Below are 13,074 nucleotides of genomic sequence, written 5' to 3'. Positions count from 1 at the left end.
CACTGCACAGATTGTTCAAAGGAATTAGTTATGGGCAAATCTGGTCTGCATTCTCTGTGTCTAGTGTCAGGGAGAGTTTTGTGATTTTAAACATAAGACTTACCCGGTAGTTATATATATATAGCTTACGTCCCTGACGTCACGGCAGAAAATTCAAAACTCGCGCCAATCGCTGATTGGATAGCCAGGTGTACCACCCCTGCGCCCTAGCGAGGTACCTAGGAACCATTCCAGGAACCCTCATATATTCCCTGCCGCGCTAGCGGCAAGATGTTGGATTTTTCACTCGCTATAACCTGTATATTAGTTATCTTGGTGATGTACAATTTATTTTTAGCCTTCGCTGGTTGGATTTTATCTTTACTGAGTGTTAGTGCTTTAACTACGTTTGTATCTTAACAGGTAGGAATGGGATTTTTTTCCCCCTACTGTAAAACTTACGAACCTACTCTTTAAACATGATGGCGGAGATTGTTCCACCATCTCTATGACGTCACAATCGTGTTACGTAAGCAACATAGTACTAAGTAACGGATTTTGAGCGAAGCGAAAAATCTATTTTTGGGTGAGATGGCCATGTCGTCCTGATGGAAGTTCCTATAGGGTAGCTTCCTAGGGTATATTACAACTACGGCGATATTCCCAGAGAATATACCTTAAGGTACCCAGAATTCTAACTCCTGGAGCGAATATCCCTAATGAAAGAACCAGGGATATCGCGAAATATCAGAGGACGTATTCTTGACACGCCACATGGCAATCTGCACCCCGAACAGAGATAACACTTCGAAGGGGTCAATTGGCAAGAAAACAAAAACGAGAAAGAAAAAGGAGAGCCGTTCGCAAGGCTCTCTCTTCTCCCGTTTCGTAAGCGTGCATTGCGCCGATCCTGGCGCCATCTGTATTCCTTGTAGCGATACACGAGGTGCTACAGATACTGTATGTAGGGAGGGGACCTACAGCCCTTTCATAGAAAGGGAAGGGCGGGTCCATCAGGACGACATGGCCATCTCACCCAAAAATAGATTTTTCGCTTCGCTCAAAATCCGTTTTTTGGGCTCAAGCCATGTCGTCCTGATGGAAGTATACCAGAGCATTACTGTATCTGTGGATTCTCAGAACGTGCCGTACTCCCCGGAGGTATTTCCCCGGTCGACTAGACCTAGAGACCTAAGATGTTACCGTTATACATCTTTTCAACTAACCATAAACCATGTTAGAGCTTCCTGCCCCCTACAGGGAAGAGTCCTACTAGACTCTGGAAAAGTCTCGAAGAGTACATATACCTATGTATGAATACCAGGCAAGCCAATATAGTGGTCTCACCCTATATTAAGTAAAGCATAGTTTGTAAAGAACCACTGCGTCAATATGAAATATTGACCAGTTCTCCGCTCAATACTTGTAATGGACAAAGGTTTATATCCGCGTAGGAGGAAACTTGTAAATCCGCCACCGTCCCCTTATGGGATGGAGTCCTCCTGCTAAGGGAAAGCATAAACTAATGCAACATTAGCTTGCATAAAGGAACAATCTATTAGAATTATCCCAGATAAATATACATAGAATGAATGCTCAATTATTACCAATAAATTGACACAGGTGAAGGAGATGCAAGGTTCTCAAGAACAAGTTTATTGACAGACAATAAATAGACAGGTTAACAACAATTATATATATATATATATATATATATATATATATATATATATATATATATATATATATATATATATATATATATATATATATATATAGAGGAGGATAACCAAAAATTTAAGCATAAGTATGATAGTAAACAGAAACTTGTTTATCTGAAAGAAAAACATTAGTGCCACTTTTAACATACCGAGGTATCAAAGTCATAAAAGTCTGTATTACTAATCAGTCACATTAGCGTTAGAAACGCTCGGCACACATGTCTGCACTTATGCTAGGTTCACCTTTGGAAGTGGAACAGTCAACATGGGGAACTCGGTGCCCTCACACTTAGTTTTTAGCACAGTATGTAACTACACACTCACCCTGGAATTAATCGTCCCAATTAAAATCACTGTTCCTCGCAGAGTTAAACAGCAGGGTTAACGACGCAACCCACTGCTACCACAGATCTCTTTAGTTGCTCCACTTGCTTCGCATAGTGACGAAAGAACACTCTGGAAGACTTCCAGCCAGTGTATGAACGAAGATGTTCAAAATCCATACAATTAAAGAAATTTAAGGATGAGGCACCTTTCCTCGGATCGTGACCTACGGGTGTACTGTCAGGATCCGCTCTGCGAATAAAATATGTGATTTTCGCCCTGAGTTGTTTCAGTGATAAATTTGAGCCTGATGTTTCTCCCCTGAATAGTTGACCACCCTTGAAGTCTGAAGTTCTACGAAGATAGACCTTTAGGCATTCTACTGGACATAGAGATGAATCTTCTTTCAGAGGGCAGATTCTCCAGGGACCCCACCTGTTGGTGGGTAACTCGTTCTTGGCGAGAAACGTAGGATCCGGAAACAGGTTCAGCTCTCCCCCATCCAGGAACTGAACACGACCTTCCTCTCTCGAGAGGGCTACAATCTCACTAACCCTGGCCCCGGACGCGAGTGCAAATAGGAAAATAACTTTTTGGTTCAAATCCCTTAACGCACACTCCTCATTGTTCAACAGTGAAGCGAAATGAAGAACTTTATCTAAAGACCATGAAATGGGCTTTGGAGGTGCTGAAGGTCTGAACCTAGCGCAGGCTTTCTGAACTTTATTAAAGATCTCGTTAGCGAGGTCGACCTGGAAGGCATATAGAATGGGCCTTGTCAAAGCAGACTTACACGTTGAAATCGTGTTAGCTGCCAACCCTTGACCATGGAGGTGGATGAAGAAAGATAAGCAGAAGTCCGTCGAGATCTCCTGCGGATTCTTCGTCTTGACAAAGGCCACCCATTTTCTCCAAGATGACTCATATTGCCTTCTAGTAGATTTGCACTTATATTCCTCTAGGAAGTCTATGCTGGCTTTCGAAATCCCGAAACGATTTCTCACCGCTAGGGAGAGAAAATCATGAGCTGCAGGGTCCGGGTTTTCTGTAATGAAGCGCAGACAGTCGACTTCTGGACTCGCTGGGTCAGAACTGGATCTGGTAGCGGTAGAAACTTCAACCGTAGTTCCAATGCCAGGGGGAACCACACGCTGTTCGGCCACTTGTGGGCCACTATTGCCGCTACTCCCTTGAAGGATCTCAGTTTGTTGAGGACCCTCAACAGAAGGTTGTGAGGAGGGAATAGATAAATCCTGGACCATCTGTTCCAGTCGAGGGACATCGCGTCCACTACTTCCGCCAAGGGGTCCTCGTACGGGGACACGTACAGGGGCAACTTCTTGTTGTCTTTCGTCGCAAAGAGGTCTATCTGCAATTCTGGGACTTGACTCAAGATGAAGGAGAACGATCCTGCGTCTAGGGACCATTCCGACTCTATCGGTGTGAACCTGTATAGAGCGTCCGCTGTCACATTGCGGACTCCTTGAAGGTGAACTGCCGACAGGTACCACTTCTTCTTTTCCGCCAATCGGAAGATGGCCAACATCACCTGGTTGAGAGGTGGCGACCTTGATCCTTGTCGATTCAAGCATCTCACAACTACCTCGCTGTCCAGCACCAACCTTATGTGGATCGAGTGACGCGGGGAGACTTTCTTTAAGGTAAGGAGCATTGCCATAGCTTCTAGAAAGTTTATGTGAAAGGTCTTGAATAGATTGGACCAAGTCCCTTGGGCCTTTTTCCGATGAGAGTGACCTCCCCACCCCTCCTTCGAGGCGTCTGTGTGAATTGTCACCGACGGGGGAGGTGGCTGAAGAAGTACCGACTTCTTTAGATGTCTGGCTTGGGACCAAGGCCCGAGAAGAGTACGTAGACGAAGCGGAACTGGTCTTCTCAGATCTCTTCGCGCGTTTGATGCATAACTTCTCCAAACTCCGGTTGCATCCTTTAGCTGTGCTCTTAGCACGGGTCTGTCACCGAAGCAAACTGGAGAGAACCCAGTACTCTCTCCTGTTTGCGTCTTGATATCCTTTCGGAATCTAGAAGTCTCTTGACAGAACCAGCTATCTCCTTCCTTTTCTTCGCCGGGATGGAGAATTGGTGTGACATTAGGTCCCAGTGGATTCCCAACCACTGGAACTTTTGAGATGGAGAAAGTCAAGACTTTTTTCTGTTGATCTTGAAGCCTAGATACTCTAGGAACTGGATCACCTGCAGGGAAGCTTGCAAGCATTCTGTCTTGGATGCTGCCCACACCAGCCAGTCGTCCAGGTAGGCTACCACCTGAATTCCCTTTAGGCGTAATTGTTTGAGAGCTACGCTCGCAAGCTTCGTGAAGATCCTTGGGGCTATATTTAGCCTGAATGGCATGGCTCTGAAGGCGTATAGTCTTCATTGTAGCTTGAACCCTAGGTAGGGGGAGAGTCGACGGTTGATTGGAACGTGCCAATAGGCGTCTGACAAGTCTATGGAGACGGTAAATGCCCTCTTGGGCAGTAAGGTTCTTATGTGTTGCAGTGTTAGCATCTTGAACTTGCAGTTCACTATGAACTTGTTGAGTGGCGACAAGTCCAGAATGACTCTGAGTTTTCCCGAGTCTTTCTTGGGAACACAAAACAGCCTCCCTTGGAATTTGATGGACTTTACCCTTCGGATCACTTTTTTCTCCAACAGTTCTTGGATGTACTCCTCCAGAACGGGGGTGGAGTGTTGGAAAAACCGAGGGCACGGGGTTGGAGTGCTGTACCAGCTCCAGCCCAGTCCATTCTTGAGTAGGCTGTGGGCCCAGGGATCGAAGGTCCACCGATCCCGAAAACTTTGAAGTCTCCCTCCTACCGGTATCATCTCACTTGGACTGCTGTCCTGAGGTCTTGCCTCCCTGACCGCGACCACCCCTGAATCCCCTTCCCCTTGAGGGGCGCCTAGACGAGCCTCTGGCTGCTCCTCTAGGCTTTGCTCGAAAGGAAGTTGACTGCCCATGAACGTTGGGTTGAATGCCGGGGACTGTGTCGACACGGCCTGGGGTACCCACTGGAATGTGGTCGGGGTTTGTGCCACCATCTGGGGCACTGAAGGCATCTGCAATTGCTGTTGCTGTTGCTGTCTAAATGGCTTGGCTGGCCGAGACGGTAGCCTAGTCCTCTTAGTCTTCCTGTTTGGTTGGGGACCCTCATCCGGGGAAGACTTTCTCTTGATAGACAGGCCCCACTTCTGGAGAAGGTTCCTATTCTCCGTGGCGGCCTTATCAACAACCTCCTTGACCGACTCGCTAGGGAAAAGGTCTTTGCCCCAAATGTTGGAGGAGATTAGTTTCCTTGGCTCGTGCCTCACCGTAGCCGAAGTGAACACGAACTCCCTACAAGCTCTCCTCGCCCTGACGAAGCTGTAAAGATCCTTCGTCACTGTGGCCAGATGAGTCTTGGCCACTACCATGAACATCTCATGGACCTTAGGGTCACTTGCCATCGTCTCAAGAGTGGTCTGAAGAGACATTGAGGCAGCCAGTCTTTCTTTCGTCTCGAGCTCTCTCCGCAAAAGAAAGTCAGACAGCTTAGGGAGGTTCTCGCCGAACTGACGTCCGGCAATATCAGCCTCCAACTTCCCGACTGAGAAGGTAAGATGGACGTCCTTCCAGTCCTTGTGGTCCATAGGTAGGGCCAGCGGCAAGGGTTTACACTACTCCAAGGAGGGGCAAGGCTTGCCAGCCTCGACTGCTTTTAACACAGCCGCAAACCCTTTCTGCAAAAAGGGGAAGGCTCTAGCAGGAGAAGACACAAAGGAAGGGAGCTTCTTACTCAATGCAGCCACCTTTGAGTTCATGAAGCCCCTCTCTTTCATCGAAGATGAAAGTAAAGCTTGAGCCTTAGCATGGTCCATCACTATGACCTCCTTCGGCTCTGTCTCCTCCTTTGAAGCTGGTTCCTTCCTCAACCGGACATAACAGTCCGGATATGACCCTTTGCTGGGCCAGAATTCCACCTCCTCTAGGGGAACTGAACCCAACTTATCCGACATGACGATCTTTCCGATCGTCATCGGCATGTGCTGAGCATATCTCCATGGGTTAGCATCTGAGCACAAGGGAAGGTCTTTCACGTTGAGCCTTTTCTGGGGCCCACGTGATGCTGCAAGCTTCTGCATCTGCAGTTCCATTGCAGCCGCCTTCTCATTATTCTTCTTCTGCATTTGTTGGATCATTCCAACAATGGAGGAGAGGGCCTGTCCCAGCTCTACTGGGAGAGCTGACGATGTTGAGGGAATAGGTTCAGGGATCTGAACCGGAGCAGCCGACACCTCGTCGGCCTCTTCCTCTACAATGTCTGGGGCTTGATCTTCATCTTGGCCTTCTGCCAGGAGGTCTTCCTCCAGACGTTCGGACACGTCTGACATCCTGTCGTCCAACTGGATGTCTTGCAAGGCGACCGCGACTTCAGCATCCACCGGGATCTGAACTAGGGGGATCTCCTCTTGAGGCTGGGGAATCACTGCATCAGCTGATGCCCTGGGGAAAAGGTAAGCCCTCATCTTCTCACTTGGAAGATAAGGTCCAGAGGTGTTCTTCTGGAAGCCCCTTACCCAGGTACGAAGCTTCTCCCTTGCTATATCCCTTGATTCCGCCGTCCTAGGGGAATCAAAAGCCTCAGTAATCAGGTTAGAGCACACGGTACATACCTGAGGGTCCCAATACCGGAGATCACCCTTGGAGACAGCGTATGCTGCGTGCCTCCTACATAACTCATGTCCGCAGAAGTTCTTGCTGCGGACGTTGCAGAAAACACTTCCGCACTTCGGATGGTCCTCCTGTAAAGAGAAGATATTTCCATGAGTATCAAGTGAACTACGTATCACTGGATATGCACAGTTAAGCATAACAAAACAGAAAGGAAAGACACACACTTGTGTTTCCCGCACAGCCAATTGTTGCAGCCTTCCAGATAATAAAATCGTATGGTTAATCTGTCCTAGAGTAACCAATGAAAAATTTCCAGAGGAAACAGGTGTAGCTCACACCTAAGGTATGATTTTAAAATACCGGATAATAGACAAGAAAGAACTCACTTTCTTATCTGTAAGGCAACACCAAAGGGCTGTGTTGTACCAATACTATACTATAGTTTTCTCCCTACAGTATATGCTAAACTGAAGAATACTGGTACAGTATAGAAGGTAATGTGCCGGCCGGCACTTACCGGCCGGCACACACCATAACTAGCTTTAAAGTCTACTACTTAACAGCTATAAGGCGGCAGAACGCTGGTTCAAATGCATGTGCCGGCCGGCAGTAACTGCCGGCCGGAAACAGCCAATGTCGGCCGGCAATGACTGCCAGCCGGCAACTACACAAGGTAGCACCCGGCTGCCGGCCACCGCTCGTAGCGACCGGCAGACAAAGGCGTGACAATAGCTGGCCGGCAAAGATATACAACCGATGCCGGCCAGCAGCAAAAGAACCAGAGAACTCCGACTGCCCGGTTGCCGGCCACATAGGCCGGCAGCCGGCTCGGGTACAGCACTAGAAGAAAACAGAATGGATGCCAGGATAAGAGAGTGTACTACCTCAAAGCCAGGCAATCCGAAAGAGTGTATATAAGGAAGGGGAGAATCTAATTCAGGCTTCCTGACCAATGCCGCCTGGCTCTACAGACAGACATGGATGAGGGACCAAGGGAGGTCCGGGCAGCACTCAAAGCAGAAGACCTTTGCCGGCCGGCACACTCTGCCGGCCGGCAAGGGACTGAGTCAATTCCACATCCTAACCTATACTAGGTCCAGATGTAGAATGACGTACAGTACTGTAACGGCTAGGCCATTACAGAGAAAGAGGGGGAAGGGACAAAGAGGGTCCTACCAACCTTGCTTTAGTAAAGAATCACCCGCAGCCAAGAAAACTCATCTTAGCCTAAGGGAGATCCAAGGAGGGAGGCCAGCAAAACTTGCCAACCCCCACTGAACCAAAGCAAGGAAGGTGTTGCTACTCCCAGGGAAAGGATCTTATCCTCCCACTGAGAACAGCAACAAGGACTAGTCTGCTAGATCACAAGAAGAAGGAATCATCTCGTACAGAAACCTTCGGGAGTGACCTAAGGAGGCTAAGCCTCCTATGTCTGCGTCAGACTAGCGAGGGAGTCTCAACCCCAAGCCAGACAAACACAGACTCTGACTAAAAACTCTGATGTTCTGCCCCTCTCTGAAGCCAGACTTACTGGAACAGGAAGGTACAGTAACACCCCAATATAGTTGTATTGAAAGTTAATTCAGATAAACCACTAGGGTTAAGCCCAAGGCTTAAACAGAGGGAAAGGGATTGCATACCTTCTCCGAAGAAAAGAAAGCAACCGGGGAGTATGAGAAAGTATACTAAGGCTCCAAAGGCAACATAGCCCAGGCGCCAAGAGAATCGATTACCTAAATCACCGAAACTCACTCGTATACTATCTTGGAAATAATCAATATAATCTTAAATGTATAAAACTGCCTAAAGCTTCAATAAAATTTTAAAACACTCGGAAATCCAAAAATCATGCAGGAAAGTACTAGGGCCAAACGACTAAGCTACATGGTCTAGCGTAGCCATAATTGGCGAATACTTCGCCAAAACAAAAATACTAAAAGCACGAATAAGGAAATCCTATGTAACGCTAAACAGCTAAAATTATTAAAGCAAAACAGCCGGGAACGTCGCTCTGGCTAACTAAAACTCATACCTAGCGAGCGACAGCGTCCAGGACGCCTACGGTAGGCAACGGCTCTTGTAACAAAGATTATTACTATTAATCACTTTAAAAATTACCAAGAGCTTACATTTATACATAAAAGAAATAATACTCAACTTATCAGAGGCAGACGAAGTTGGAGAAAGCATAATAAAGCGATTAAATCCAAGATTTTGCGAGAAACACAGGAAAAAACACCGAGTTGTTAAGCTACGCAAAAAGGAATACAGATGGCGCCAGGATCGGCGCAATGCACGCTTACGAAACGGGAGAAAAGAGAGCCTTGCGAACGGCTCTCCTTTTTCTTTCTCGTTTTCGTTTTCTTGCCAATTGACCCCTTCGAAGTGTTATCTCTGTTCGGGGTGCAGATTGCCATGTGGCGTGTCAAGAATACGTCCTCTGATATTTCGCGATATCCCTGGTTCTTTCATTAGGGATATTCGCTCCAGGAGTTAGAATTCTGGGTACCTTAAGGTAAATTCTCTGGGAATATCGCCGTAGTTGTAATATACCCTAGGAAGCTACCCTATAGGAACTTCCATCAGGACGACATGGCTTGAGCTCAAAAAATATGTTGCATAATTCTTTTCTTTGCTTTTTCTTGTAAAGAATAAAAAGGAAGTCTAACTTACAATAAGTATTTAACTTTTAATATGAAAAGATTATATTAATTTTTAAGAAATATTTGTCTTTTTGGGCTCAAGCCATGGCGTCCTGATGGAAGGTTCCTTTTTGGGCTCAAGCCATGGCGTCCTGATGGAAGGTTCCTTTATGGTAGCTTCCTTGGGTAAATAACTACTAAGATATTCCCAGAGAATTTAACCACAGGTTATCACAGAATTCTAACTTCTGGAGCGAGTATCCTAAAGGTTTCCCTTTTAAGACATCGTATATCAACAGGGGACGCATGTATTAATGTGCCACATAGCTATCTACACCCCGAACAGAGTTAATGCTTCGGTGTGTAAGGGCTGAGAATAGCTGGGAGCCGTTCCATAGCTAATCTCATTCGTGGCTACTACTGATACTCGAGACGTAAACAAACGGGCGCCATTGCTTAAATGACGTCACGTCCGTCTCCATCCTTTGTTCAGTAGCTCGCCCTACTTAGACGGATTTTCCCTGTGCTTTACTTATTGCTTTGCATCTACGTAATGTCGCTACCTTCAGCCTCGCCTTCTTCTGGAAAGTTGAGTACAAGGTTCCAGTATTGTTTAGTTAAGCTCTGACCGTAAAGTAAATATTACTTTCCGAGATAATTGCTGTTTTGTGGCAGAGCTCTGCCTCTACCGGACCCGCCATTTTATGGCGTCGTTGTTGTTATGCATGCCTTATTTAGTTAGCCACAACAGCGCTTCCGGCCTTGTTTACTAATCGAATGCATTAGTTTGTTTGGTCTTCATAGCTAGGAACTTTTATATCGTGTTTCGACGCTTTTTATTGGTCATCGATTGACCTCATACCAGTCGGCTACTATAGCCCCCAGGCCAGAGCGCCTGTATATAAGTGTTCATGCATGATTTTATTAGTGATCCTAGGCTAAGTTATGAAGATAGTGGCATTATTTTACAATACTTTCGACCGTGATGCAAATGTTTTTTTCGCCTTCAGGGACCATATAGGGGATAGGTTAGTTAGTGTCCCTTCCTAACCTAACCTCCTTGTAGGACCCCTATATGCTTCCTTCATCCCCTGCCTTGGCACTCCCTCTGTTTAGCCTTGATTTCCTTTCTGAGTAAGGGGATCAAGTGTCTAATGGAGTATTCATCGCCTCTCAGTCCTCCCTAAGGGAATGACCCCCCTTAGGGTTGCGTCCGAGAGTGAGGTTAGGCTAGCCCTTCCTCTATGGCTAGGAATAGTCTATGACCGTCCTGCCATAGCGATATGTCTTCTATCCTTCCTAGTTCAGGGCTCCTAGCCCTGTTCTAGGTTAGGTTTTGGAAGGTTACTCTGTCCCCTGCTGAAACTGTACCCATGCACCGTTTCAGCCTGGCGGCCTTATCTTAGGTTAGGGAGTGTCCTCCCTTTCCCTAGTGGCCGCTCTGGTACAGAACCCCTTCCTTGGAAGACTCTTCTCTTCTCCCCTCCCCACCTATCTCTTGTATAGCCTAGCCTACACTTAGGTTAGTCTATACCCATCTGTCCCCTGTCCTACAACTCCTCCTTAGGGTGGAGTGATAGGGCTACCTTGAGCTTCTGTGTACAGTCCGCTCTGGTACATATACCCTTCATAGTGTCCTATGGGGTTAGCCACTGGATGTGTTCTGTATGCAGGGGTCTCACCCACCCCACCCCCCCTTTGGGTGTCCCCTAGCCCTCCCTTGGGCTACCCTAGCTCCCGGTCCTCTGCGGCCCCTGCTTCTGGGTGATAGAGTCAGCCTCTATCATGGGTACACCCTCTCAGGGGGGATGTCTGGGAGTCCATGGCTGGACCCCCTACATCCCTCCCTCTGTCTCTTTCACTATCCGGGTGCCGGTCCCTTGCCGCCTCCACTGTCGGCGATACCCACCTCCTACCTTGGTGACTCACCCCATATCCCCGTGGCCGCCAGTCCTCCGTGTGCCGGGGGACTGCCGCCTGCCGCCGGCTTCCAGCCGATGGCTCTCCCCCTTCCTCATAGCTTGGTCGTCCGCCCGCCGGCCGGCCCTCGGAGTGCCGGCATCCACTGCCGGCAACCCGGTTCTGCTATAACCATCCTTGTTCCTGTCACCAATCCGGCAACCTCCGGCTGCCGGAGCCGCCGCTCCCTCTGCCGGCGTGCTGCCGCTGTGCCGGCGGCTGCCACCCTGGTATTACTCTTGACTTTTATATTGTCTGTCCTAATGCCAGAAACTCTGCTGGAGCGGCCTCCGGAGTGCCGGAGGTCTGCCGGAACCTTCCGGAGGCGTCAAGACGACTTGCACCCCCTTCTACTAGCTATCATCTAATACTGATAGCCCTACACTGCAACCAGATGGCTTGTTTACGTAAATGGATCAGTACCTTAGTACTGTTCTACTGGTAATCATGCTGTCTTCTTGCATATCACAGATTTCCAGCACGCTGCGTGTATCTTAGCGCGGCTGGTTGCCGGAAGCAGTTACCCTTTGGGATCCTTTAGCCCCCTAATTTGGGACTGAGTGGCCTCAGTCCCAACCTTATCCTTGACAATTACCATGGAATTCCATTTGCCCTACGGACTTCTACTGGAATTCTATCCTGTGCCTTCGGCCACCTCGGATTATCCAAGGATGAAGCTTACGGTAACCAGCCGGGCGGGATGCACGGAGTATGTTTCTTTCCTATCTCAATCCTCTGTGCATCACACCCTTTATCAAGTTAAAATTAATGATTAATATTAACTTAGTTTAAGAGCCATTCTTATGACTCCCCCCATACTCATTTTCTCTTTCTTCCACAGGAGGAGCAGATGAAGTGTGACTTCGACTTCTGCGCTGTGAAACGCCCGCACTTCTACGGGCATACGGCTTGCAGGACTCACGCCCCTTGTGCTAACAAGAAAGGGGATTTGAAATTCTGGGACCCGCTGAACTGTACGGTCTGCCAGGCTCACCTAGTTGATGCCTTCCATAACCCTCCCTCAGCGGAGGTCAGGGACACTTCTCGGGATAAGCTACGCAAGTGGGTGCGTGGCTTCCAGAAGAATGCCACCGGACCGTACCTGGCCACTGAAGAAATGAGGTCCCTTTTGTTCCCAAAGGCCTCCCCTGATTCTGTGGTGCCCAAGGATTTGAACCCCACTGTCCAAATTACGGTGGAACCAGACGTAGTCATGGCCCAGTCCATGCACGAGTGCCACCTGGATTCCGAGGACGACGAACACATGTCGGATATTTCGGAGGGCACGGAGAAGACCCTTATGGGTCAAGGTGCGGAAGATGATGAGGACCAGGTGGAATACACCGAGTCGGAGCAAGAGGTCGCTCCTCCTTCCATCACCGCCCCTACTCCTACACCGACGGAAGTGTCTCTCCCGTCTACCTCCGCTACCCCGGAACCTATGCCATCCGCCCAAGAGATGTTCCGGATGATCAAAGCCATCATGGACGACAGGCTGAAAGAAAATCAGGAGTTCATCAGGTCCATGATAGGATCCAAAGAACCGAAGAAGATCTCGGTTAAGGATCTCCCCGCTTGCTCACACGCCAACCCATGGAGGTATGCTGAGCATATGGTTATCGCGACCGGCAGGATCTTCGTCAGCGACAAGATCGGCACGGTCCCCCTGGAAGACGTGGAGTTCTTCCCAAACTTCGAGGCCTACCCGGACTGTTACGTCCGGCTTCGTTCTGAACCTGCCTCTAAAGAAGAGACCGAACCAAAGGAGGAGATAGTG

Source organism: Palaemon carinicauda, chromosome 3 (assembly GCF_036898095.1).
Source record: "Palaemon carinicauda isolate YSFRI2023 chromosome 3, ASM3689809v2, whole genome shotgun sequence".
In the NCBI taxonomy this organism is placed as follows: domain Eukaryota; kingdom Metazoa; phylum Arthropoda; class Malacostraca; order Decapoda; family Palaemonidae; genus Palaemon; species Palaemon carinicauda.
The sequence above is the reverse complement of the archived record's forward strand: the minus strand, read 5'-3'. Positions refer to the sequence as shown.